The 27,404-nt window shown below is 24.6% G+C and overlaps 1 protein-coding gene and 1 long non-coding RNA gene across 2 annotated transcripts in view; one reads left to right on the top strand and one right to left on the bottom strand.

Annotated features, from left to right (window-relative positions):
- Nucleotides 1-16,836, bottom strand: part of LOC122506504 (heparan sulfate glucosamine 3-O-sulfotransferase 5) — a 56,169-nt gene extending 39,333 nt beyond the window's left edge. Inside the window, exon 1 of the mRNA XM_043618731.1 lies at nt 16,571-16,836. The gene's annotated coding sequence lies outside the window, so the exon portion shown is untranslated. The remainder of the gene's footprint in view (nt 1-16,570) is intronic.
- Nucleotides 1-27,123, top strand: part of LOC122506510 — a 128,867-nt gene extending 101,744 nt beyond the window's left edge. Inside the window, exon 5 of the long non-coding RNA XR_006302008.1 lies at nt 27,023-27,123. This is a non-coding gene — a long non-coding RNA (uncharacterized LOC122506510). The remainder of the gene's footprint in view (nt 1-27,022) is intronic.
- The last annotated feature ends 281 nt before the right edge of the window (nt 27,124-27,404 follow it).

The following is a 27,404-nucleotide window of genomic DNA, read 5'->3' as shown; positions in this document are numbered from 1 at the left end:
AAAATTCTTCTCCGAAATTCAATTACGTTCTAAAATTAAAAAAAAAGTTTCTCGTCAAAATTTTAATTATCTTTATAAATAATAAAATTCTTCATTAAAATTCAATTATTTTCACAAATTTTAATAAAATTCTTGTCAAAACTTTAATTATCTTTATAAATTATAAAATTCTTTTCGGCAATTCAATTATGTTCTGAAATTTGAAAAAAATTCTCTACGAAATTTCAATTATCTGTATAAATAATAAAATTCTTCTTGAAAATTCAATTATTTTCACAAATTTTAATAAATAATTTTAACAATTATTCTTGTAAAAATTTCAATTATCCTTATAAATTATAAAATTCTTTTCGGAAATTCAATTATGTTCTAAAATTTGAAAAAAATTCTCTACTAAATTTCAATTATCTTTATAAATTAAAAAAATTCTTCTCCGAAATTCAATTATGTTCCAAAATTTAAAAAAGATTCTCATCGAAATTTTTATTATCTTTATAAATACTGAAATTCTTCTTTGAAATTCAATTATTTAAACAAAATTTTAATAAAAATCTACGAAAACATTGAATTATTTTCATCAAATAATAAAATTTTTACAGGAATTCAATTATTTTCATAAATAATCAAAACTCATTGCAGAATTTCAATTTTTTTTTAATAAATTGTATGTTTTAAATACATTCGAAAAATTTCTTTGAATTTTGTTTTAATAAAAAATATAGTTTCTTTAATAATTTCAATTAAAAATTTTAAAAGATATTTAATTTTATAAAAAAGAATTTTATTAAAATTATATTGAAAATAATTGAATTCTTGAGAAGAATTTTATAATTTTTGAAAATTAATTTAATTTTTACGAAGAATTTTACTATTTTTAAAAATAATTGAATTGTTCCGAAGAAAATAGGTAAATGAATTTTATGTAAATATTTGAAAATAATTAAATTCTTTCGAGGAATTCTGTTGAAATTGTTTTGAAAAAAATTGAATATCTACAAAGAATATAAAATAATAAAATATAAAATAATATATTTATAAAATATAGAATAATATAAAAATAATTGAATTATTGCGAAGAATTGTACTATTTGTAAAAATAATTGAAATGCTTGAAGAATTTATTAAAATTTTAGGAAATAATTTGAATTGTTTTGAAGAAATTTTCAGAAACATTTGAAAATATACTTAAATTCTTTAGAGAAATTTAATTAAAGTTGCTTTGAAAATAATAATTTTATTAAAATTAACTATATTCAAAATAATTGAATTTGTCAGAAGAATTTTATTATTTTTTGAAAATAATTGAATTATTTCAATTTCTTTAAATTAATTTATTTAAAAAGTGCATTGAAAGTAATTTAATTTTTATACCTACATTTTTTAAATTCCTGTTTTTAAATTATTTTGTGAATAATTGAATTATTTTTAGAGAATTTTAAATTCTTGTTATAATTGAATTTTATGGAAATTTTTGAAAATAATTGAATTCCAGCAAAGAATATCACATTTCGTGCGTAATATTTGCTAGTTTGTTAATAAAATTCTTTACGAGAATTGAATTTGAAAAAACATTGAATTATTCAATAAATTATTTATTTGCATTTTATTTGTATTTAAATAATTGAATTCAAGTAGAATTTTCTAATAAAAATTGATTTTCATTTCATAAAAATGAATTTCATTTAAAATTTTAGATAATAATTGAATATTAAGAGCAATATAGCGTGAATTTTTAGAAATAGATAAATTTTGAAATTAATTTTTTTGAAAAAGTTTAATTGAATATTTTTTAATATTATTTGAAGTTTTTATTTTCTAATATATATTTAATTGAAGAATTTACGAATAATTGAAATTCGCAGATTAAAATATTTTGCAAACAAATAGATTTGAAAATTGTCAGAAAACTTTTTCGAATTGATTTAAAGAAGAAATTTAGTTAATAATTCTTGATAATACTAATTGAATTGAAATGATGAAAATAATTTGTTTATTTTCTGAAAATTTTGTTGTTGTTATTATTATTTTTATTATTATATTGCATTAAAATTTATAAGTTAAACATTATTTGATCTTTGCTGACCAAACTAATATCATCCCCCGTGTGGTAATCGAAAAATAAAGAATAGATGAGACTATTAAAATATAGTCTTCGACTATTTTTCTTTTATCGAGAGAAGAATTTTTTCCCTTTTCTGTCGTCGTCGTCGTCGTCTTCGTCGTCTTTTTTATTTTAAGGCCAGACGGGTACGATTAGACCTATATGGTTGAACAGCCATCGTTATAGCGGGAAGTCCTTAAAAGATGGGAGAGTTTTCAGAATACAGAAGTTAGCCTTCATGCGCGGTGATCTCGTTTTTATCGTTCCCTCTTATCGCATTTTATATCGCCTAAGCGTTGGAACTTTCATCAAGAATCGTGAAAAGGTTCCTTTCTCAAGAGGAAATTTTAAAACTTTAACAATACTCTTCTATAGTGTGTACGTAAACCGCGCGAGACTTCGCCAAAGTCTTCGTAATTTTCTCTTTTATACAAAAAGAAATGAAAACAAAACAAACAATATTTCATTTTCTAGATTATTTTTTTTAATCTTTAATTTTTCAATAATAGACAGAAAAAATAAACCCTAAAACAATAGATATTATTTCACAAGCAAATAATAAGACGTACGTTAAAATGTAAATTTAAATATTTTTAAAAAAAGGCTCTGCACTAAATAATCTAAATTTCTAATTAAGCTTATCGGTTCACTTTACCTCCATTTATTCAGATTTATCGAAATAATTATGCAGCTATATTATAATAATTTTAAATACTGTGTTGAATAATTCATATCACGTAATAGACGCGTGAATTTCGGTGGTAAAAATTTCTTAATAATAATAATTATTATTATTTACCAACATATAGATTATTTATATACATTGTTTGAAGATAATCAGAATGTAGGTACACGACTGTGTAGAAGCATTTTGTTAAAATATTCTTAAGAAAAAAAATTGGATTTTGAAAACACTATGAGAAAAGGGGTGAACCGAGAGGAGACTAAAATGATATAATACGAAAACAACATAATAAATTTAAGAAAAATGACTTTTAGTATTCACAACAATGTTTGTTGGGATACTTGAGTTATAGAGTAAATGTGAACAATAGATAAATTCAAAAGAGGTAGATATTTTTCGCATTTTCTCATATATAAAGTATATATGTCTTTTACATAATTTATACCTTTTACGTGCATTTTTGTTTCTTGATTTTTTAAAGAACATTTTACAGTTTTAAGTCTTATAATGTTCGTGCTAGGATGAACGGTTTTTTTCTTTCTTTTTTTAAGAAAAAGATCATTTCTTGGGTAATTCTCTATCCATCAAAGCTTTAGCTAGAAAACACGTGGAGTACGTGAGGTGTAATCTTTGAAGGTGTAACTTAGTTCGAATTTCAACGCGACATGGTCGAAAGTACTTTAGGGATTCCGTGAATGGCCAAAAAAAAGAAGAACTCTCGTGTATGGAGGGTAATGTGAGGAACTTGAATTTTCACGTTGCTGTCGAGAGTTTCATGTTCAAACTGGTAGGATGATGGAAAAACGATCTGTTAACCACGTGACAAAGTACGCTGACGTTGCTCTAGGGAACACTCATGATTAAGAGCTTCAGTTCAATTGCTACGGTCGATGGAAGACGAGATGAATGAGTATCGTGTGTAAAGAGGGAATTCTGCTTTTCTATACTTTTTAAAGTGTTTATTAAAGTTCTTTTTAATGCATATTTACATTTTTTTTAAATTTTTACTAAATTCTCAAAAAATTTGAAAATCATTTCCAAATTCACTAAATTAATCCCATAATATTCCAGATTAGATTTTTAACTATAAATTATACTACACTTTTTCTATATTTTTTTTTCTTTATCTAATACTATTTTCAAAAAGCCGGACCCAAATTCAGTCAAATTTCTCGAAAACCAGGTTATATTATACAAATTGTATATTCAAAATTATTAAATAAAGTTCTAAACTACGTGCCACAACAATTTATTTAGACTTTCAGAGAAAAAAAACAAATTTTCTAGGTTTTTCAAATTATCGACTGATGATAAAAATGTTTCTGAAAAAGGACAAAAAGTTCGTAAATTTCTTTTTTTTATATAATTTGGAGAATTTTAGAGAAATTATAAATGATTGTAGAAATTCAATTATTTTTAAAAGTAATAAAATTCTTCGTAGAAATTTAATTATGTTCAAAAGTTAAAAAAAAATTTATTCAAAATTTCAATTATCTTTAGAAATAATAAAATTCTCCGAAATTCAATTATTTTCAAAAATTTTTCTCAATTCAATGATTTTCAATATCTATTTTAATAAAAATTTTCCAAAAGCATTCAATTATTTAAACAAAATTTTAATAAAAGTCTACGCAATTTAATTATTTTCATAAATAATAAAAATTTCAATTATATTTATAAATTATAAAATTCATCTCAAAAATTCAATTATATATTCTAAAATTAAAAAAAAAATTCTCGTCAAAATTGCAATTATCTTTAGAAATAATAAAATTCTTCTCCAAAATTCAATTATTTAAAAAAATTTTAATAAGATTCTTAACAAAATTTCAATTATCTTTATTAATAATAAAATTCTTCTCCGAAATTCAATTATCTTTATAAATCATAAAATTCTTCTCCAAAATTCAATTATTTAAAAAAATTTTAAGAAAAATCTTGACAAAATTTCAATTCTTCTTATGATTAATAAAATTCTTCTCCAAAATTCAATTATTTTAAAAAAATTTAATAAAAATCTTGACAAAATTTCAATTATCTTTATAAATACAGTCGAACCTGGATAAGTGGAACCTCAAGGGACCAAAGTTCTTGTTCCACTTATAGAGGTATTCCACTTATCCAGGTCAGTTAAGGTCAAATTACTTGTGCAGGGACTGCAAAGAAAGTTCCACTTAAAGAGGATTCCCACTTATCAAGGGACCACTTATCCAGGTTCGACTGTAATAAAATTTTTCTCCGAAATTCAATTATTTTCAAAAGTAATAAAATTCTTTGCCAAAATTCAATTATGTACAAAAATTTTAAAAATTTGAAATTGTTTAAAAATATTTTTATAAAATTCTTCGTAAGAATTCAATTGTTTCAAAGAAATTAAATAAAATTCTTCGCAATACTTCAATTATTTTTTTAAATAATAAATTTCTTCTCAGAAATTTAATGATTTTTAAAAAGTTAATTAAATTTGTTGCAAGAATTCAATTATTTACAAACTTATTGATAAAATTCTTTACGAGAATTGAATTTTAAGAAACATTGAATAATTCAATAAATTATTTATTTTTGTATTTAAATAATTGAATTCGAGTAGAATTTTCTAATAAAAATTGATTTTCATTTTATAAAAATGATTTTCAGTTAAAATTTTAGATAATAATTGAATATTAAAAGCAATATAGCGTAAATTTTTAGAAATAATTAAATTTTGAAATGAATTTTTTGAAAAAGTTTAACTGAATATTTTTTAATATTATTTGAAGTTTTTATTTTCTAATATATATTTAATTGAAGAATTTACGAATAATTTAAATTTGCAGATTTAAATATTTTGTGAACAAATAGATTTGAAAATTGTCAGAAAACTTTTTTGAAAATTAATTGATTTAAATTTTAAAAAAATTTTTGAAAATAATAATTGAATTGAAATGATTCGAGCCCTAAGACTTTATCATCAGTCAGTAATATAAATTTCCAAAATAATCCCCAGATAGTTGTGCCATTATTATATAAATTTTATTTTTTAAAAAACAAAATTTCAATGCAATTTCACTCTAAAGTAATAATTTATTGCTAAAAGTTGAATTTTTCCAGAAAACGTGAAAAGTATTTTCAATTCTCAAGAGATTCTTTTTCTATTTTTTAGAAACCGACGAAATGTGTCCGTGATAAGTTTCAAGGAGTAAAAATTTTACAAAACTTTCTGTTAATTTCCTATGGGTTTTTAAGAAGTTTTGAAAAGTTTTATTAAAAAAAAAAGAATTCCCAGAAGAAGAATGAAAAGAAACGAAAAATTTAACAAAACTGTATTTTTCTTAACATTTTCTTTTTGGGATATTTCATTAGTTATAAGCCATCATTTTAGGTTTAGATAGAAAGTAAATTTTTACCAAAGAATAGTTTAGAATAAAAAGAGAATTAAAAAAAATATAAAAAATATAGAAAATATAGTAAAAGCTTGCAAGAAATGAAGTAATTAAAGAAATTAAATTAGTTAAAATAATTAAATTAATTAATTTTCGTCTTTATGAAGTATTTTGAAAGAAGAAGTGTATAAAATTTGGGCAAAGAAAATAGAGACATAAAGGTATATAAACTTTTTAGTTAATGAAAATTCGTGCTTTTGAGAAAAAGGAGGTTGATTAATTAAATAATTAATAATGCAAGAAAACATTTTCATTTATTATTTAGTTAAATTTTAGTGCTATAGCATGAGAGAGTTTTTGAGTGAAATAATTTTGTTACGTCCCTAGGGTGACGAGAACTATTATTTTAATATTTTACTTGCTTTATTTATTAATGTACAACGGGTTAGAACTAAGTTACATTTTCCCCCTCATCTTCTCCTGTACTTGATATATAAACACTTTGACTTTTTTTCCTGACAAATTAATTTATTTTCCAAGTCAACTCATTCTTAATAGTTTCAATTAATTTTGTCATTCATTTCGTTATTTATTTATTCATTCATCCCTATAATTTCGCCAAAAATTATTAATTCATTATTTACTTTTCTATTTCTATTTTTCTGTTTTCTACTTTTTGCGGAACAGAAAAATATTTTGAAAACAAAAATGTAAAAAAATAAAAATAATGTTTACGAGATCTTTGTACGGTTTTAACAATTTATTATAAAAAAAATCAGGTGACGACGTTTCGATACATAAAGTTTATGGTAATCAAAAAATTAAGTTTAGTTTATTTTTTTAAATAGAAAAAAAAACCGTCTTTATTTTATTTTTACGTTTTTTATTTATTTAATTTATTTGTACGGTAGGACATGAAATGGAAATTGTTTGTTGTACTTTGAAGGGTTACATAAAAGTAAAGTGCGATCTTGAGACAGTGGATGTATGCAGTTTCAGAAAACGTACTTATTCGATCGTCTGACTCTGACTCGACTCTGACCGTAGAGAGCACGAAACTTTTTCCACTCAAACCATCAAAATACCTTTCCAGACGTTGCGGTCGTTGTAGATTTCAGAACTTTTATGTCTACTACGCTTCGAAGCTATTGTCAGTACATTTACACCTATTAAGAGTCTTTTTTCTCAAATTTTAACATAAAAAATATAGTTTTCTACATTACCGACATTTTTCTTTGAACTAATTACAAAATTTATTTTTTTAATTAAAAACTGTGTTTTATGGTTGAATTTCAAGAAAAAAATACCAACGGCACTTATTTTGGACCTTAGGTAAAAGATTGCGGGGCAAAGTTTGTAAATACGATTCTTAATTATTGGGAAATATGATCGAAAAAAATTTTCTTTTCTTTAAGAATAAATAAATAAAAAATTGATGGTCGTAAATAAAAGTTGGTTATTTATATCGATGTTTTTTTATTTTTTGATATAAAAGTTGCTTATTGCTTTGAATCTAAAGCAGAGAAAACGTCAAAAGAAATAACAAATACTAAAGAAAATATATCATGTAGACTCAACTTATTTTGAAACTAAAGGCGAAATATTCGCGTTTTTGTTTTCTATTTTTCTTTCTCGCTTTGAATGGAAAAATTTTTATATATACGAAAAAATTGCATAGTAATAACGAAAAGAAAAGATTTTCTATTACAGAATATTTCGTGATGTTTTTTTTCCCTAGTATTTATTCCCTCAAAACACGAGAGTGTTTTTAGCTATTCTCTTTTTCTGGTAATTTTCGATAGAGAAAATTAAGTTATTTTTTCAATAGAATAAAAATCTTTTTTCTTCTATAATTGTAAATATTTCTAAAAACTATTTGTTGGTTTAATAGTAAAAATTATTTTTTTTTCTTTTTGAATTATTATTTTAAAAACAGAAAAAAAATGTCAAGTGAATTTCGTGTATAAATTGAACGACATCAGAGAAGTGAAATAAAATGAAAGGCTTTTAAAATAAAAAAAAAGTTTGTAAAAGCTTTTGAATTGTTAGATTCGAAATTTGAGAATATAATAACAGTCGATTTCGAGATGTAGCGTGTGTTTCGTTTCCAGTTTTGTTATTGACAGTTGAAATTTTTATTTCACGATTTTAATTGTTTCATTATTACTTTCCTCATTATGTAAATAATTTGTTTCATTTATTTTTCTCGACAAAAAAAAGAGAAGAACAAAAAATGAAAATTTAACTTTTTTTTAAAAACTACTTTAAATTTTTTTATTTTTTAATTAAAATTTTCCATCTTCATTAAATTTGATTTAATAATAATATGAAAAAATTGCTTTTTGCTAACTAATAATAAAGTAAAAAATTAATAATAAAAAAAGTAAAAAATAAAAAGAGAATTTTTCAACGAGACTTATAATTTTGAAGTAATGTTGAAGTATGAAAAGAAAATAGAGAATTAAATCGTTATTTTCAAGAGGGGTGAAAGTTTTTTTCCCCCTTTATTTTGTGGAGAATTCGAAAACAGTCGAGTCGCCAAATATTAAGCATGACGCAGTTGCACTGGCTGCGCGCGTTACAGATTCACTAATTCCAAAGCCGTCGGGTCAATAACCGACGTTTCGCCAGATTTTGCAAAAAAAAAGAAAAAAAAATCTATACCTATATATACGGTTTATAAAATTCAATTTACTTCAATTAGCATTCAACTAAATTTACCTTCGAAATTGCAGAAATACGATAATTAATTTCTATGAAAAAGTAAATTTCATAAAATAAATATATGAACAGCTTGAGTATAATTATTGCTATTGCATTTAAACTTCTCTCGTCAAATTTTCAATAGTTTCGAAATTGATTCAATTTAGTAATAAACACTTTCACAATATACGCGAAATTATTTATTTTAACGAGTAAATGTAAGTTTTAAAATATAAAACAATATATAAACTAACTGAAATAATTACTTTTTATTATAATTGCAAAATTAAATAATAATGAGACTCGTTTTTCACATTAAAGAAATAATAGTTTCTAATAAAAAAATTTGTTTGTAAAAATTTGTTTTAATAAAAATTTTATAGCCAGTTGTTTCCTCTCGCAACTGTTTTCATAATTAAGTTTTCTAAAGTTCTTGTAATTAAGTTTAATACAGTTATCACTTGATTTATAAACCGGCTTTGAAAATTAATTTTGCAAAACTTTCAAATTTTAATATTATTATTTTTTCCCCAAGCAATTCTTATTTTTTTTAAGTTACTTTCAACTGTTGTATTATTTTACTTTTACATTTTAGGGAAAACTCAGGGATTTTTATTAAAAGTACTGGAAAAAATTAAATTTTTAGAATTTATGAGAAAATTTTGAATTTTAGTCTATTTTGTTTGCCTTATAAACTATGAATTTGACAAGAATTCTAATACAAAACCTTCAATTTTTTCTATTTCTGACAATAATTTATTTTTAAATAACTTAATTCTTTAACAACTATCATAAAATTATTACTTATAGAAATTATTTCAATTATTTTTAATGACTACTATTTTAATAACATTTTCCAAAAGAATTCAATTATTTAAACAAAATTTTAACAAAAATTTCACAGGAATTCAATTACTTACCAATTTTTTTTATAAATTTCTTTGAACCAATTCAATTATTTTTTATTTTCTAATTAAATTTCTCGAAAAAATTCAAATATATTCAGAGAATTGAAAAAAAATAGTTCTGAGAAATTCAATTATTTCGAAAGATTTAAATAAAATTCTTTTAAAAATTCTATTATTTAAAAAAATTTGGACCAAATTCTTTACAAGATTTAGTGAATAAAATTTTCAATACGATTCTTCTTAAAAATTCAATTATTTTCACAAATAATACATTTTTTTATGGAAATTCAATTATTTAAAAAAAATTAAACGAAAGTCTTCGCATGAAATAAATTATTTTCATAAATAATACAATTTTTCTCGAGAATTCAATTATTTAAGAAATTTCAATAAAATTCTTCTTAAGAATTCAATTCTTTTAAAAAATAAACATTTTCGCAGGAATTCAATTATTTTAAAAAAAATTTAATAATATTCTTCGTCAGATTTTAATTATTTTTTAATTTTTAATGAAATTTCTCGATGAAATTTAATTTTTTTTTGAAAAAGTTTTAAAAAATTCTGAGAAATTCAATTATTATTTAAAATTTTTTTAACAAAATTCTACACAAGAATTTAATTATTTTCATAAATTAATAATATTCTTCTCCAAAATTCAATCATATTCTAAAATTTTAATAAATTTCTTAGCAAAAATTCAATTCTCTTTTATAAATAAAAAATTCTTCATCGAAATTTAATTATTTCAAAAGTTTTAATAAAATTCTTCGCAGAAATTCAATTATTTTAAAAAGTTTTTAAAAAATTCTTAACAAAATTTCAATTATCTTTATAAATAATAAAATTCTTCGCCGGAATTCAATTATTTTCAAAAGTTTTATATAAAATTCATAACAATATTTCAATTATCTTCATAAATAATAAAATTCTACGCCGGAATTCAACTATTTTCAAAATTTTTAATCAAATTCTTGGCAAAATTTCAATTCTCTTTATTAATAATAAAATTCAATTATTTTCAATTTTATATTGAAATTTCTCTAAAGAATTTAATTTTTTTTGAAAAAGTTTTAAAAAATTTTGAGAAATTCAATTATTATTTTTATAAAATTTGAATAAAATTCTTCACAAGAAATTAATTATTTTTATAAATAATAATATTTTTCTCTGGAATTCAATTATTTTCACAAATAAAATTCTTCACCGGAATTCAATTCTTTAAAAAAGTTTTTAATAAAATTCGTTGCAAGAATTCAATTATTTTGATAAATAACAAAAGCTTATCGCAGAATTTCAATTATTTTTTATACAATTTTAAATAAGATGATAGAAAATTGAATTTATTCTTAAATTCTTTTTTAAATTCGACGAAAGTAAATATTTATTTGATTAATGTAAATATTTATTTGATTGAACTTAATATTTATTTGATTGAACTAAATATTTATTGGATTCTGATAAATATTTGGAAAACATTAGATTGTATAATTTTAAGAGCTTGAAACGGTAGAAACGTTATATTTTTTAAAAAAAGTATATTTTCTTGATTTACAAAAATTTTTAGATTGTTGGAAATGAAATAGAAATCGTAAAAAAATATGTAGATTCATTTTTTTGATAAAAAGCACTCTAGTATTGAAATACAAAAACACGGTTAACATTCAAAAGGGTAAACACAGCAAAATGTTTGAAACCAGGCGTCAGATTTTAGTTTTTCTGTGTTTGATGTCGCAACACTTTTACCAGTCACAAGCCTCAGTGATTGTTCTTTATCTACAACGAGCTGTTCCACTTACAGGAAAATCCGATTTTTCCGAGTAAGGCTATCAACCACGAACCTTTATTATTGTAATACTGCTCCATTATTTATACAATCTGCATTAGTAAATTACACACATATATATACATGTGTTTCTCAAGTACTAAGAGAATTCGAATATTACATTTTTTTTCTTTCTACAATATTCTGAAATTGGTTTGAAACCCGAAAGATAATTTTAAATTTAGACAAAAACAAAATTTATTTTTAAAAAATACTAGAAGGTTCGTTTACAATAAATAAATAAAATATATATATAAAATAAATTTTTACTTAACTAGTGTTTGTAAGAAGCTAAAAGACACAAAAAAAAAGAAAATTGTAGAGATTTTTCTTTGACTTTGTTGTTATACATATACGTGTAGAGCAATCTTTAAACCACAGTAGTAGAACTCGACGACTGGTCAGACACAAAAGACTATTATCGTTGAAACGAGCATTCTTTACACACAAAACTCAGTATTATACGAGCAACTCAATGCACATGTTTTCCTCTTATTTTCCCATTACTATAATTCTCGTTCAACTACCCTATATCTGTCTATACAATAGAGAATTATACAAACTCTCCTATGTCATCTTTTTCTCTTTAAAAAAAAGAAAAGAAAAGAAAAATTTATTCTACTAAACTTTTAAACTCCAATCTATTAAAAATTAAATTCTATTATAAAATAGCGGAAATGTGCATTGTATTTTTTATTTTTGATAAAATTTATTATAATTGTTTTGTATTATAATTATAATTAAAATACAAAATTATTAAATATTTCTTAAAATCGTTTAATAAATATATGTTCTTCAATAATTATTAAAGTAATATACATACAATTTTTTTATAATAATATATTATAATTTATTTTGTGAAATGAAAAAACAAAAGTCATATAAAATAAATATATAATTTACTCTCTGAAATATATAACAATTTTTATCATACACGTTTGCAATTAACATAAATATTAATTATTATTCACGTTTCATTATTCGTAGAATGCAGTAAATTGGAATAAATAATATATATGCAATTAATATATTCACGATATTTAAATAAATATTTGTATTCTACTTATTTATTTTTATTAAATGATTAAATGATAAACTGTCAACACTTTTTTTTATTAGTTTTAGAAAAATATTTATTTTCCATATTTATATAAATTAAATAGTTGAGAATTTCTAATGAATCGATTAATGACGTCACAATTTATAGCAGACAAACTTAATTCCGATTTCCCTAAATTTCCATATTTACCAAATGATTATTCTACCTATCCTCAATTTCATGAATCATGATTATTGATTAGTTCTCTGTTTTAATTAATTAATTGATCAATTTGCATTTGATGTTCCTTGTTAAGGTGAAATAATTCTTCTCTCTCTTTTTTTTCCATATAAGTACAGTACTGGGTATTGCAATTTTTTTCTATAGTTAATTTTCGAAATTAGAAATTATTAATTATTCTACTAATAAATATTCTATAATTAAAACCGAAGAATAGTAAATAATTACATATTAGTTTTAGTGTTTTATCTTCAAATATTTGTATACACAAAAATTTATTTACATCTTTAGTTTTATTTTACTTTAAAAAGTAAACTAAAGTATTTTCAAGTACAAGTTTCCTGAAATCAACATAATTTATTTACTAAAAACAGTTGCATGCTGTAATTATCCGAATTAACTTAAAAGTTATAACATCATCACTCTGGTGCGTTTGAAAAGTTATATTAAATTTCAGAGAGTATTAGTAGCAATACTGTAAAAATTTAATTAGATTTTGCAGTTTACTTCCTTATTATAATAATTCGAATATTATATGAATTTTAAAAAATGCTCTTTTTTTAAAAAAAAACTAAAGCAATAATTATATTACGTAATAAATATTATGAAATAAATTAAATATAATTATGTTTATAATAGAATTTATAATTTTCATTTTATTTATAATTGATTAAAATTCTTAATCACTCGGTTGTTTTATTTAATTTATAAATATTGGTCGTTCATTTTAATCTTTATAAATTTATTTTATTAGTTTTAATTCATATAATAATTGTGGAATTCAGTTAAATTTTGAGTTCTTCGATTTCAATTTTATCATAAATTATAATTTAAGGAAATAATAATACTCAGATAAATAATAATTTGTCTATATAATAATAATTTAGATAAATAATAATTTGCCTATATAATAATTCAGATAATTAATAATTTGCCTATATAAATATTCATGAAAATATTAATTCGAAGCATGAAAATTCGAGTAAATTATAATTATTAATTAATTATACATATAAAATTATGATTCGATTGTAATTACAATTTTTTTAAATTTCCGTTTTAAATTCTATTCTAAAGTTTTTTAAAAACAAAATGTATCTCTTTAAATTTAAATTAGTTAAAAATAACTAAATTGTAAGTAAAAATTCAGTCACTGATTGAAATAGTAGGGGAGGATGGGGCAAGGATAGTTAGGTAAGACCTTTTCGGATCTAGCGGCCAAACTTGATTATGTATCTGCAAATGAAAAGTATTTTTGGAAAGCCTGGTTATTTGGCTATAATTTTGCTGTACATTATTTTACTGTAGACTCAAATCCCTACGAGATACGAATGAAAAAGTAAACAAAAATTTTTAACTATCCTTGCCCCAGTACCGGGGCAAGGATAGTTAAAAGAATTCGAATGCCAAAAATGTTATAGAAAATCAGTAAATTTTTGTTTTTTTTTATTTTACTGGTTTTAGACTATTCAATATTGATATCCCAAGTATTAAAAATATGTATGGGACATTTTCTGAATTGCAATTATTATATTAAAATTCATCTGAACTAGAATCAGAAGTTTAAACAATTTTTTTCAGACGACCACCAATTTCTTGGTCATAAGCTTCGTTTTCCGTATATAATTACGCACCATTATGTATATCAACCTAAAAAGAACAATTAAACACTTTTTTTAAATTTTCAATGGTATTAACACGCTTTTACCGTGCCGTATTATCTCTAACTATCCTTGCCCCATGAGTCCATATTTCAGTTTTTTCTAAATTTTAAGGAACGACGTGAATTAATTTGAAAATAAATACGATATTCGTGTTCAGCAGGAAATTCCACTCCGGAAAACATTTTACGTAAAAAATATTCTGAAATTCTAATGTAGAAAACAATATGATAAACATTACGTTGACATTTTAGCAAAACAGACTTTTTTCAAAAATAATCTCCCAACTTCGCAAATGGCGACAGATTGACTTGCAATTTTTACAATCATCTTTTGGTGTTAAAACGCGAATATACTATAAATTACGCGATTTTTGAGCAAGCCGTCTAAGCATAACAGCAACTAACTATCCTTGCCCCTTAACTATCCTTGCCCCATCCTCCCCTAATATTTTTACTACTGCGATAATTGCATTTTTTAACTGATTCAATTATTGAGTCTTAAAATTAAGTATTAAAATCATAAATTGAGGTCTAAAAGTCACTCTCTCAACCTGAACCATATCATATCACTGTAAAAAATAAGTCTTGTTTTAAGCCTAATTTTGACTAAAACAATTTACAGTAGTCCTAATGTTTACTAAATTTTTTATTAAAAAACGGATTTTAAGACCTAAAATTTTATAATTTTTATTTTAAGCCCAAAAATGTCCTAATTTTGACTAAATTTTTTACTAAAAAACGGATTTTAAGACCTAAAATTTTATAATTTTTATTTTAAGCCCAAAAATGCCCTAATGTTGACTAAATTTTTTATTAAATCCGAATTTAAAGTCCTAAAATTTTATAACTCTATTTTAAGCCCAAAAATGAATTGAATTAAAAAAAAAACACATTTGAGCTGTAAAGGCTTTGCTTTTACAGTGAAATTTTAATTTGAATTCTAGTGACTATTTGCTTTTAAATCGTGCAAAATTTAGAGATTTATCAGTGAAAAAAAATTATTCTACTGTAAAATCAATAAATTTTAACCGATTTCAAAGCAAAAAGGTCAATTCCTAATAGAAAAATGTTAATTGACTTATTATAGATTTAGAGTGCAGTCAAAAATATAATTCTAATATGTTAATGATTTTAAGGCAGAGGTCTAAAAATAAAAAAATTAGAGTAAAAAAAGAAAATCTGAAATCAATATCTTGAAATCAAAATAATTGAAAAGTGGACTTATTTTTAAGCTTGAAACTAGATTCAAGTCAATTTTAGGAATTAATTCATATACTTTCAAGGCTAAAATTCAGTTAAAAATGGGTCTAACGTACTGACTTTTTGCTTCTGAATCAGTTATTTTTAACTGATTCATATTTAGAGCTAGTAAATGGTTTTAGTGAAAGTAAAATTTATTTTTTACAATGAAAATATAATTATAAAAGCAATAAAAATAAAAAATTAATTAATAAGAATAATTAAAGAATATTAAATAAAAAATAGGAGCAAACAGTACGTCACGTGTCAAAAATTATAAGTACAATTCATTAACTTTTTTCCACAAGAAACTAAAGTAGAAATTCTCATTTTAATTGAAAATTATTTCCAATTCCCCCCAAAAAAAAGAAAGAAAAATTTGTCCCGAGACAAACAAATACACAGCACACAATATTGACAATTTTCCAGCAAGATTTATAACCAAGTCTCGTTCGAATTGTATACATATATATATGTACACAATCGAGCCAATATCCCCTCAGAATCAGTTGACGTGCCATGTGTAGTGTGTACGCCTAACTCTACACGTTGTCCCCCCCGCTCTCCACCCACTCATAATCATCACCCCTCCCCCTCTCTCTCTTTTCATTTCCCAGTTGTGCGCATCGTACACCATACAATCCACATTCAACCTCGACATTGTAATCAAGTACCTAGTAATTTTCTATGCTATTACCTTAAATTTCTGTATTGAAAAATAATAATATGTATAGTAATAATGAGGAAAGTTCGTTTGGGGTTATATCTCGAAATGCAATTGAGAAGCTTTCAGTACAAAGGGTCTCACCTGGTCTGGCCGACCCAAGGTCAGGTTAGTAGGCCGCGAGCACCGTGACTCCTTTTTTATTACCCTCCAATTCTCCCTCTCAAAACATTTGACAATCACTCAAAAAACACTGTGAATGAAAGATTTGAGGGTTGAATGCAATGTATTTGATGAGAGGACCATCTAATTATTGATGAATGGGATGGAAGAGGGATAAGCAGTTTTTTATCGGTGACATATCGCACTACAAGTGAAAGAAAACAGGGTCGACCCGGACAGATCGAGCTTTCGCGAGGAACTAACGGGAGAGAGAGCTTTCACGCAAGCTAACCGACCCCACCGCCTGTCTAGCTTGCCCTCTCTCTCTTTCTCACTCTCCCTCACTTACCATCTTTCTCCCTCTCTCTGTCTCTCTTTTTCTCCCTCTTTCTGTCTCTCTCCCACTCGCTTTCTTTCTGTCTCTCTCCCACTCACTCTCTTTCTCTCTGTCTTCCTCACGTAAAATTGGAGAGAGAAAGAGAGAGAGAGTGAACGCTCTCTTTCTCTCTGTCTTCCTCAGGTAAAAGTGTAGAGAGAAGGAGAGAGTAAACTCTCTTTCTCTCTCTCCACTTTTACGTTTCTTTCATCCCCTCTCTTCTCTATTTAATAGCTCCCTCTCTGTTGGCAACTTCCCCCTCCTGATCTTACTTCCCCTAGTTCTGTCTCATTTTGCGTTTGCCTGCTCCATCTTGTTCTCCCTCTCTCTCGCTGCTTTCGCTCTTTCTCTCTCCTTCTCCCTGACTCTTTCTCTTTCTACCCTCTCTTCGAATACCGTCCCCTCTCCGTCTCTCTTTTTCCACCTTCTCTCCGAGGAGTTTTCTCTCTCCCTCCTCCCTCTCTTTCACTCTCCTCAAGTACTTTTCTCTTTTTCTCTCCCCTCTCTCTTCGACGAATACTTTTCTCTCTCTCCTTCTCTCTTTTTTAACCTACCTTTTTTTTACTAGAAAAGGAAGGTGAAAATAGTGTAAAAAAAGAGAGGGAGAGAGAGAGTCAATGTAAAGGAAGGTAAAAAAAGAGAGAGAGAAAAAAAACTAGTGGAAAAAAAGAGAGAAGAGGGAAAGATAGTGGAAAGAAAGGCAAAGAAAGAGAAGGAGAGTGTAAAAAAAGGTAAAAAAGAGAGGAAGAGAGGGAGAACAAGTGTAAAAGAAAAAGAAGAAGAGTGAGAGGGAACAATTGTTAAAGAAGGTGAAAAAGAGAGAAAGAAGGAGAGAGAGGGAGAGAGAAAAGAAAGGTAGAAAAATAGAGAAGAGAGAGGGGAGGAAGAGTACTATCATCCTCCCCTCCCACCCAATACTCAACCGTGTGTGGGGGAAGGAGAGTTGAGTGGGACAAGAGTCAGAGGGACAGAAAAGCTTTCTGGCACCATCCCCCCTCCTCCTCTCACTCACTCATCTCCCCACTTTTATATTTCTTATCATTTCTTTTCTTTTTCTCTCCTTCCTCGTTCACCTGAAGGAGAGAAAAAGAGAATAAATGAAGAGATAAAAGTGGGGAGATAAGAGAGAGAGAGAGAGAGAGAGAGGAGGATGGGGGATCGAGGAAGGAGAGAAAAAGAGAATAAATGAAGAGATAAAAGTGGGGAGATGAGAGAGAGAGGAGGAGGGGGATTTCACCTAAAGGTGAACGAGGAAGGAGAGAAAAAGAGAGACTCTCTCTTCCATACGTATGTTGCATCTTCAGCTTCTTTCACCTTCTTTTCATCTTCGACACGGTTTTTCCTCTCTATATACCTACCTACCAACGAGATAGGGACTTGTCTTTTTTTTTATTTTTTTTTATTCTGTTTCGCACCTCGAGAACCATTGGAGGTCGACAAGAGTGGTTTATTAATCAGCTTCTGAACGACGTTTATAGAGAAATTATTATATTGCGATACTTGCGATACTTTATATTGCGGCATCACGAGATCGAATATTGTGTATTTTTGTCATTATACCAGGAAAGAAAAAGAGAAAAAAATTATTCAGTTTTAAAAAAATGATCCACGTGAAGGGTTGAGGAAAATTTAGCAAAAAGTTTTTAAAATTGAAAGACAATTTGGATTAGCATTTGAGAAAAAAAATAAGAAAAATAAATCTTTGGTTAATTATATTAATATTTTAATAATTGTACAGGGCTCGAGGTAGGAACCTAAAATCTCGTAAAGATCCGTAAAAATCAATTTTTTTAACAAAGGTCCGTAAAGTCCGCAATTTGATAGAAAACGGACGAAAAGTTGGTAAATCGTACGTTAGAATTTGGAGAATTTTTTTGAAAAATTACAAATGATTGGAGAAATTCAATTATTTTCAAAAGTAATAAAATTCTTGGCAAAATTTCAATTATCTTTATAAAAAATAAAATTCTTCTCTGAAATTTAATTATTTTCAAAAGTTAGCAAATTCTTGTCAAAAATTAATAAAATTAATAAAATTCTCCACAAAGTTTCAATTATCTTTATAAATAATAAAATTATTCTTTAAAATTCAATTATTTTAACAAATTTTTATAAAATTCTTGTCAAAATTTCAATTATCTTTATAAATTATAAAATTCTTCTTTAAAATTAAATTATTTTCACAAATTTTAATAAAATTCTTGTCAAAATTTCAATTATCTTTTTAAGTTATAAAATTCTTCTCCGAAATTCAATTATGTGTTAAAATTTTAAAAAGATTCTCGTCATAGTTTCAATTATCTTTATAAATAATAAAATTTTTCTTAAGAATTCAATTATTTTCATAAATAATAAAACTCATCGCAGAATTTCAATTATTTTTAAAATAATTTTAATCAAATTCCTCGAAAAATGCAATTATTCTTTAAATTTTTATGAAAAATTGTAGAAAAAATTCAATTATTTAAAAATTTTGTTGATAAAATTTTTTACGGGAATTGAATTCTAAGAAACATTGCATTATTCAATAAATTATTTATTTGCATTTTATTTGTATTTAAATAATTGAATTCTACTAGAATTTTCTAATAAAAATTGATTTTCATATCATAAAAATGAATTTCAGTTTAAATTTTAGATGATAATTGAATATTAAAAGCAATATAGCGTGAATTTTTAGAAATAGATAAATTTTGATATTAAATTTCTTGAAAAAGTTTAATTGCTTTTTTTTGTATTATTTGAAGTTTTTTTTCTAAAATATATTTAATTGAAGAATTTACGAATAATTGAAACTCGTAAAATTGAATATTGTAAACAAATTGATTTGAAAATTGTCAGAGAACTTTTTCGAAAATTAATTTATTTAAAGAAGGAAATAATTACCTTATTTTTAAGGGTGATATTACCCCAATATAAAAGTCAAAATAATCTAATATAAAAATAATAATTTAATACAAAAATAATAATAATCTAATATAAAAGTAATATTTCCATTGACGCTAAATAATATCCATAAAGCTGTATAATCGCTCTAAATTTAAAAATAATTATTCAACTAAAATTACTCAATTCAGTGAAATCACCTTTCGATTAAATGCAGTTCAGTTGAGTGACAATTATATAGAGAACATTCACGTGCCTTTGTAATTATTATATCCATTTTTTCGAAATAGAAAATATTATTTTGACAGGAGAAGAATTTTTGTTTGTTTGTTAACTTTTTTTATTTTCTTTCTTTCTTTTTGTTTGTTTGTTTGTTTTTTTTTTTTTTTGATGATTGAAAATATATTGTTTTGTACCGGGTTGTTATAAATATTATATTACTTGAAATGGAAAATGTAATTTTGTTAAAGGAAAGAGAAAAAAAATTTTTTTTGTTATCTCTCCACGTAGTCATCTGAAAGTAATTGAAAAATTGATTTTTTTCTTTATTAATTTAAATTTCTGTTATAAAGTTCATGAGGGATCGAATTTCTATAGAGTGAAACGGAATATTCGACAGAAATGTATAATTTACATAGAAGAGAAATGTTTTGACATTTCTCATATTGGAGGATAAATTTATTTGTAACAATAACAAATAATAATATTGATTATTTGACTACAATATTTAACATAGATAGATCAACTTTTACACTTGAAAGAAATATATTTGATTCAAATAAATTTTTTTTTGCAGTGTAACTTTATATATAGGTTGTTAATTTTATTTACATTTTATTTTATTATTATTATTATTATTATTATTATTATTATTATTATTATTATTATTATTATTATTATTATTATTATTATTATTATTATTATTATTATTATTATTATTATTATTAACAATATAATAATAAGAACAAAAATAATATAGAAATAAATCTAACCGTTCTTTTCAAATATATATTAGTATATTTATCATTTTCCACTTTCAAAAATATTTCTTTTCTTTCTGCCTCATTCCATTTTTTATTCATACATTTTTTCTTACCTTTTTTTTCTTTTGTCCATTTTTCGTCCACATAGATTGGAATATATTTTATATATATATATGTGTATATACATACACCGTACCTCATTCTAGCGACTCTCTCAATCCTCTTAGCCATCATTTTTGCTGACCCTTCTGTATATCTATTCAGCCGTAACCAAAAGAACCATCATCCAAGATCAAAACACATATACGTTTATGTATATACCTATTCACATAAAAAAAAGAATATGTATATATATATAAAACATTTATAAAATAATGGATATTTAGTTTCTAGAGAGAGAGCTAAACATTAAACGTTATACACATGCTTCATAAAGTGCTTAATAATAATTTCATTATTTGGTAATAAAATGTTTGCTTGTTTAGTAATTTTGCTTCCTTCAGTTTATATAAAGTAAACATAAATTTTATACATATAAATAATAATAAAAAAAGGATAATAATAATAATAATATAATAATACCGTGGATGTCCCAGTTTCTTTTATATTTCTTTTAAAATAATTTATAAATTTTCTTTTTTTATTTCTTTTAAATACTAAAATTCTTCATAAAAATTCAATTTTGAGAAATATTCAATTATTTAATAAATTATTTATTTTCGTGTTTAAATAATTGAATTCTCGAAAAAATTTTTTAGTAAAAATTCATCAAGTAATGAATTTTACTTAAAATTTTAAATTATAATTTGAATATTAAAAGTGTATGGAAATTAGGACATCGATGGTAGTATTTCTTAAATAAAAAGGGAATTTTTAATTTTGTTTGTAAGCTCGTATATTGCTTAAATAATTAAATAAATAAAAATAAAAATATATAATGTGCTGGAAGGTGGAATACATGGAGAGGAAGGGAAAAACTTTGTATATAGATAATTAACGTTCCAATGAAATTTAGATCAATAGATTAATTATTCGTGCAAAAGGCATTAATTACCATCTAAATCGATACAGTTTCTTATTCGGTTTAATTGTAGTGTTAAGTGCTTTATATATTATTATATATAGTCCACATACACATTTCACGTTCTATTTGATAATAATCGTATGTACACTGCTCTACTGAAAGTCTTGCATGCTTGATTGTTCGTAGGTATATAATGGGTACGTGTAAGCCTAAATTTTATTTACCCTCATTCTCGATAAGGTCACTATGTTTATATTGAAAATGTGTTTAAAATGAAAACACAAAAAATAATAATAAATAAATAAACAAACCACTCTTTTCTTTACTTTGTGTATAATAAAATTATATATATAACTATAAAAATGAAAGAGAATTTTCAAATTTTGTCAGCTGTCAGGGAAAACTTGGACTTTTCATGCGGGATTTCACTATTTTTACTACTTTTAAAAAGCTTTTTTTTTAAATACAGTTCATTTTTAAATATTTAACTATTTTTAACTATTTTATTCCAGCGACTTCTTGATGTTTTAATAATTTATGATTTCAAACTGAATTTTTTTTATTATAATATTTCATTTCTACATTAATTTTTATTCCATTCAACATTAATAAATTAAAATAAAAGTTTTATTTTTATATGAGAAATTGATTGAAAATTAAAAAAAAACCAGACATTTCGATTTATATTTTATTCTCTTTGAATTAAAAATTGTTTCTTTAAATTAAAAATAAAAAATGTTATAATTATTATTAATTAGATTTTGATTTCTTTCTTATATATTATTATTTAAACATCGCAAAGAAATAAAAATTGATAAATGCCAATCCGTGCCAATGAAAATTATGCAACAAATCCAAAAAAAATATTATTTTTATTATTTATATTTTGCTAAAAAATTATTATTTAATTATTGTTCTTAGTGGGTAATTACTTATAATTTTGAAAAGAGAACAAAAAATTTGTTTGTTTCCTTTTGAAGTTTTTTTTATGTCTTAATCCACAGAAGAACTTGAGAAAACTGAAAGAATAGAATCGTGGAATTAAATCACTCTGTTTACCTTGTTTCGCCATCCGATGTAATAAACGAGTTCTACGTGAGGTGAGAATTGGATTGCATTGTTGCAACGGATATATAATCGATGAGTGCATTAAATTATTCTCACCTCATGCCGAAATCGTCTATATACATTGTTTGGAAATCTATATATTTTTTTGTTTTTTCGAAAAATGTTTTCTTTTTATTTTCAACATTATATGGAAAAAAAGCTTTACTTTTAGAATAGAAAAATTTCACTATAAATTAGAAATTTTTTTTTTTATTTCTTTTGAAAATATTTGAATTTCGGAGAAGAATTTTATTATTTATACAGATAATTGAATTTTTTACGAGGATTTTAAAAATATTTTATAACATAATTGGATTTGAGAGAAGAATTTCATAATTTAAGAAGATAATTAAAATTTTTTAAAATAATTGAATTTCCGCAAATTATATGGTACAATTTACGAAATTTTTGTCCTTTTTCAATAAAATTACGAATCCTTATGGGATTTACGGACATAGTTCGATTAATATTTTTTTTTAATACAAATAAGTCGCGCACAGTGTATTTTTGTAGAAGAGCAATTTTTGATTGAAGATAATAAATAAGGGTTTAAAAGCATGCTTTTCCTTTTTGGTGGAGATTGAAAGACAGAGAAAGTAGGTGCGAGAAAACGGCGTAAGGTGGAGAGGGGATTTTCAGCGTACGCGAAATATTTCGTTCCGATGATAGTAGCACAGGAAGCGAGTGGGGAAGAAACAGAGAGAATGGGGTAGAGATTGTGTTGCGTGGTGGTCGTCGCTTATCGATTCGCGTCCCTGTGAGGAATGAAGTTGCTGCTTGCTCCTATAAGCCAAATATATATATATATATATTTTTTACCATTTCCCAAATCTAGCCAATGGTAAAAATAATTTAGGACCAAAGAATGTGACCATATGTTAAAATATAGAAATTTTCTTATTTAAACTAGTTTTCCCATTGGTCATGGTTTAAAAAAGCGAGAAATAAGATGTGATTAAAAAAGAAATGAAAATTATAGAAATTAAAATTTTATAAAAACCAAATATTCATAAGTGATATGAAAATTGTGATATATGTTGAAATATTCCTTGGAAATACTTGAATAAATCATTTATGAAATCGGATTTAAAGGAGAATTAAATTTTTTTTTTATTTTTATTGCCAAAAGAATAAGAAAAAGGAGAAGTTGCATGATTAATTAATGAGTATTGTGTTCAACTTAAGTAAAATTCTATGTTAATTTAAATAAAATCAATATAAGTATTTAAACTATATGTTAAAGTTTATTAATTATAATTAAGTTTTTTAATTTGTTTGTATAATAATTTTAGAAAGTAATATGTATACGATTTAAATAATTAATATCAAATAATTTGTAAAATTAATTTTAAATTGCTTTTCACTTCTGTTTCGTGCGATAATTCATCGTAGATTTGGATTTGAGGATAACGAAACCAACTGAAACTGGAGCTACTCTATTATCTGAGCAAATTTCAAACTAAAATTATATTAAAGTGATATAGTGTATACATATATATGCACATCAGAAATATAACTTGACGTTGTGAGATATAAATTTTATTATTAACATAGAAAAATGATTTACAAAACAACCAGAATCTGACAGTAGATTTAATTATGTTTACCCAGTTTGAATCCTTTCTTTCAAATTATAAGCCGAGAAATTTTTCTATCAAATTGAAAAATTAGAGTATACTCTGGGGCGAGATCGCAATTGCAGTTTGTGTATGCATTAGATTTTCAAGTTTTGGTACTAATTAGAATCCAGAAATAAAAAAACTAGGAAAACAAGGAAAATTACACACGAGGGCAATCGAACCTACGACCTACGAACTTTTAGATTATTATTAATGTTAAATTATTATTAATTATTTAAATAAAATAAAGAAATGAGTTATTGAGAATGGGGTCGGAGCGGGTAACATTTTACCAATATATTTATTTCTTTTGTATAAAAACACGTATTAATTAATAAGAAATTAGGATTAGATTATGGATGAAATTATATTTACGATTAGACATTATCAAAGGATTCTAGATCTTTGAATTTTGATTTTCGAGTAAATATTATTTGATTATTAATTATTGTCAATGAATTCCAAGTTGCTTTGAATTCTCCATTTATGGTATGCAGATTATTAGAGAGTGTACATTCGCAAATGGTTGTATTAGATGACAAATAGCAATATGTGCTCCCAAGGGTAGTGAATTTCTCCTCTGTGTACGCTAGATATATATCAAAGTACCTCTGAGGATAAAATGCAATTCTGAAAAGTATCTGAGGATATATTTCATCTTATCGATAAATGTCTCACAACTACATGAGACATTTATCGAGTTAAATTGAAGGAAATATCAAGCAAGGTCAAAAAAATTTATATGGATATAATTTTTTTAAAACGAAACAACAATAATTTTCAAAGAAATTAAGCTCACGGATATTTTTCGATCGCATATTTGAATTTCTCCGAATCGATAAAGTTCCCTCGACAAATAATTTTTCATCTCCTGCCGATTCTCGGTTGTGGTTACTTTTTATTAATTATGAATTAAATTAATTGTGAGGACCTAAATGATTATTGGAATTGTTTTAGCAATAGTTCAGGACCAGCAAACAGTCTTTTTACTAACATTTGTTGTTGTTATTCAATAAATACAGTTCGCACAAAAATTAATTTTTTCATCTTCTGCTGATTATCGGCTGTGGTTACTTTTTATCAATTGTAAATTAAATTAATTGTGAGGACCTAGATAATTGTTGGAATTGTGCTAGCAATAGTTCAGGATCAGCAAACAATTTTTTTTACTAACAATTGTTGTTGTCATTCAATAAATACAGTTCGCACAAAAATTATCCATTTTTACATTCTCACACAGGAAAAAAAAAGTCTGACTCCGTTTACACCTTAAATTCAGCCCATGTATTTCACATAAGTCTGTCCTTGTTTAATGGGGCTGACTCCGTTTACACCTTAAATTCAGCCTCAAAAATAGACTGAAAGTAAAACTTTTTTTTTAGTGTGCATCACATGAGAAAGTATTAGTTTTGGTCGAAAATTGACTTTCGCTAAAATTTCATAAAATCTCGACGTTTTGGGGTACCCTGAGTCTAAAAAACATGGTCTAGAAAAAGTGTCTGTCATCTTCTGCTGATTATTATCTGCTGTAGCTACAATTTCATAAAAGTTATTTGTCTTGTTTTTATCTTCAAAGACGCTTTTATATTGAGTTATAGGAAATTTAATCTACTTGATAAAGCTTCCAGTTCGACTTCTTTGAATGAAACCAGTAAACAAATATCATAATATCTTAACTGTTTAGCTATTCCCTATATGAAAAAATATCTAAATCTACAAGATGTACAAATAGAATTTTTGTATCAAGAGGCGGAATAATTGGAGAATCTATTTTTTAGAGAAATAGAGGTTTCTTTGGTATTTGTTGAGATGAAGGAAGTAACCAATATAACAAATATTTCTTACTTCTATAATCGTTCCTACAATACAAATTGGTTTAATTATGTAAGGTATTCTAAAAGTAAAAGAAGAATTTAATTTAAAATGTTTACTTAAAATAATCGATGATTCTGGTGTAATAATTTTGGACTGACCATAAAAAACACGATAAACAAGAGCGGTTATTAAAAGGTTGGCACTGGTTATCTACGTTAACAATTTGATTTTCACATGTAATGTCTCCCAGTAGATTTACATGCACAGTAATTAATAGTTAATTAATAGTTTTATTCATCAAGATCTATTAAAAAGGCATTCGTAATTAAAAGACCAAAAAAATAAAATATTAGAGAAAATACAAAATCGTAAAACCAAATGACAATACTAGCAGTCGACAAGAAAAATCGGAATGCATCGAAAAGAGCATAATGACTATTATGTCGAATTCACAAGCACGAAAATCTAAAAGTTCGAAAGCATATTCTATAGAAAAACTAAAAATTCGAAAGTTTATTTAATCGAAAAACTAAAAGTTATTAAATTTTAATACTAATGTTAATTTAATTTTAATTATTTAAGAAACAAATGTATTAATATACAATTTCTCGTTGCTGTTTGCAGGTATGTTAATCGGGTTGTCATACTGTAGGCGCTTTCACAATTTCTGTAAATTTAACTTCAGAGAAGCCATTACTTGTAAGTAAATTCAATTTACCGATTAATATTTACATATCTATTTTTTATTATTATTCTTATTTTTATTATTCTACATAATTTATTATTCGTACGAGTCTTATTCTAACATTATAGTACAAATTTTATTTCAAATCTCCCGCCAAATTTGAAACGCGCCCAAAAGTCTTGTCCCTTTACCGTTGGCAGCACTGCAAATTAAAGGTTGCAAAATTCTCCGCAATAAATTGCAACAAATTCGCAATTTGCCATAATTTACGATTTGCAACGAATAATGATTCGCAGTCATGATAATAATTCCCCATTAAAA

This window comes from Leptopilina heterotoma, unplaced genomic scaffold (assembly GCF_015476425.1).
Source record: "Leptopilina heterotoma isolate Lh14 unplaced genomic scaffold, ASM1547642v1 Lhet_42, whole genome shotgun sequence".
NCBI lineage: Eukaryota > Metazoa > Arthropoda > Insecta > Hymenoptera > Figitidae > Leptopilina > Leptopilina heterotoma.
Note: the sequence above shows the minus strand (reverse complement) of the source record. Positions and strands in the feature narration are given on the sequence as shown.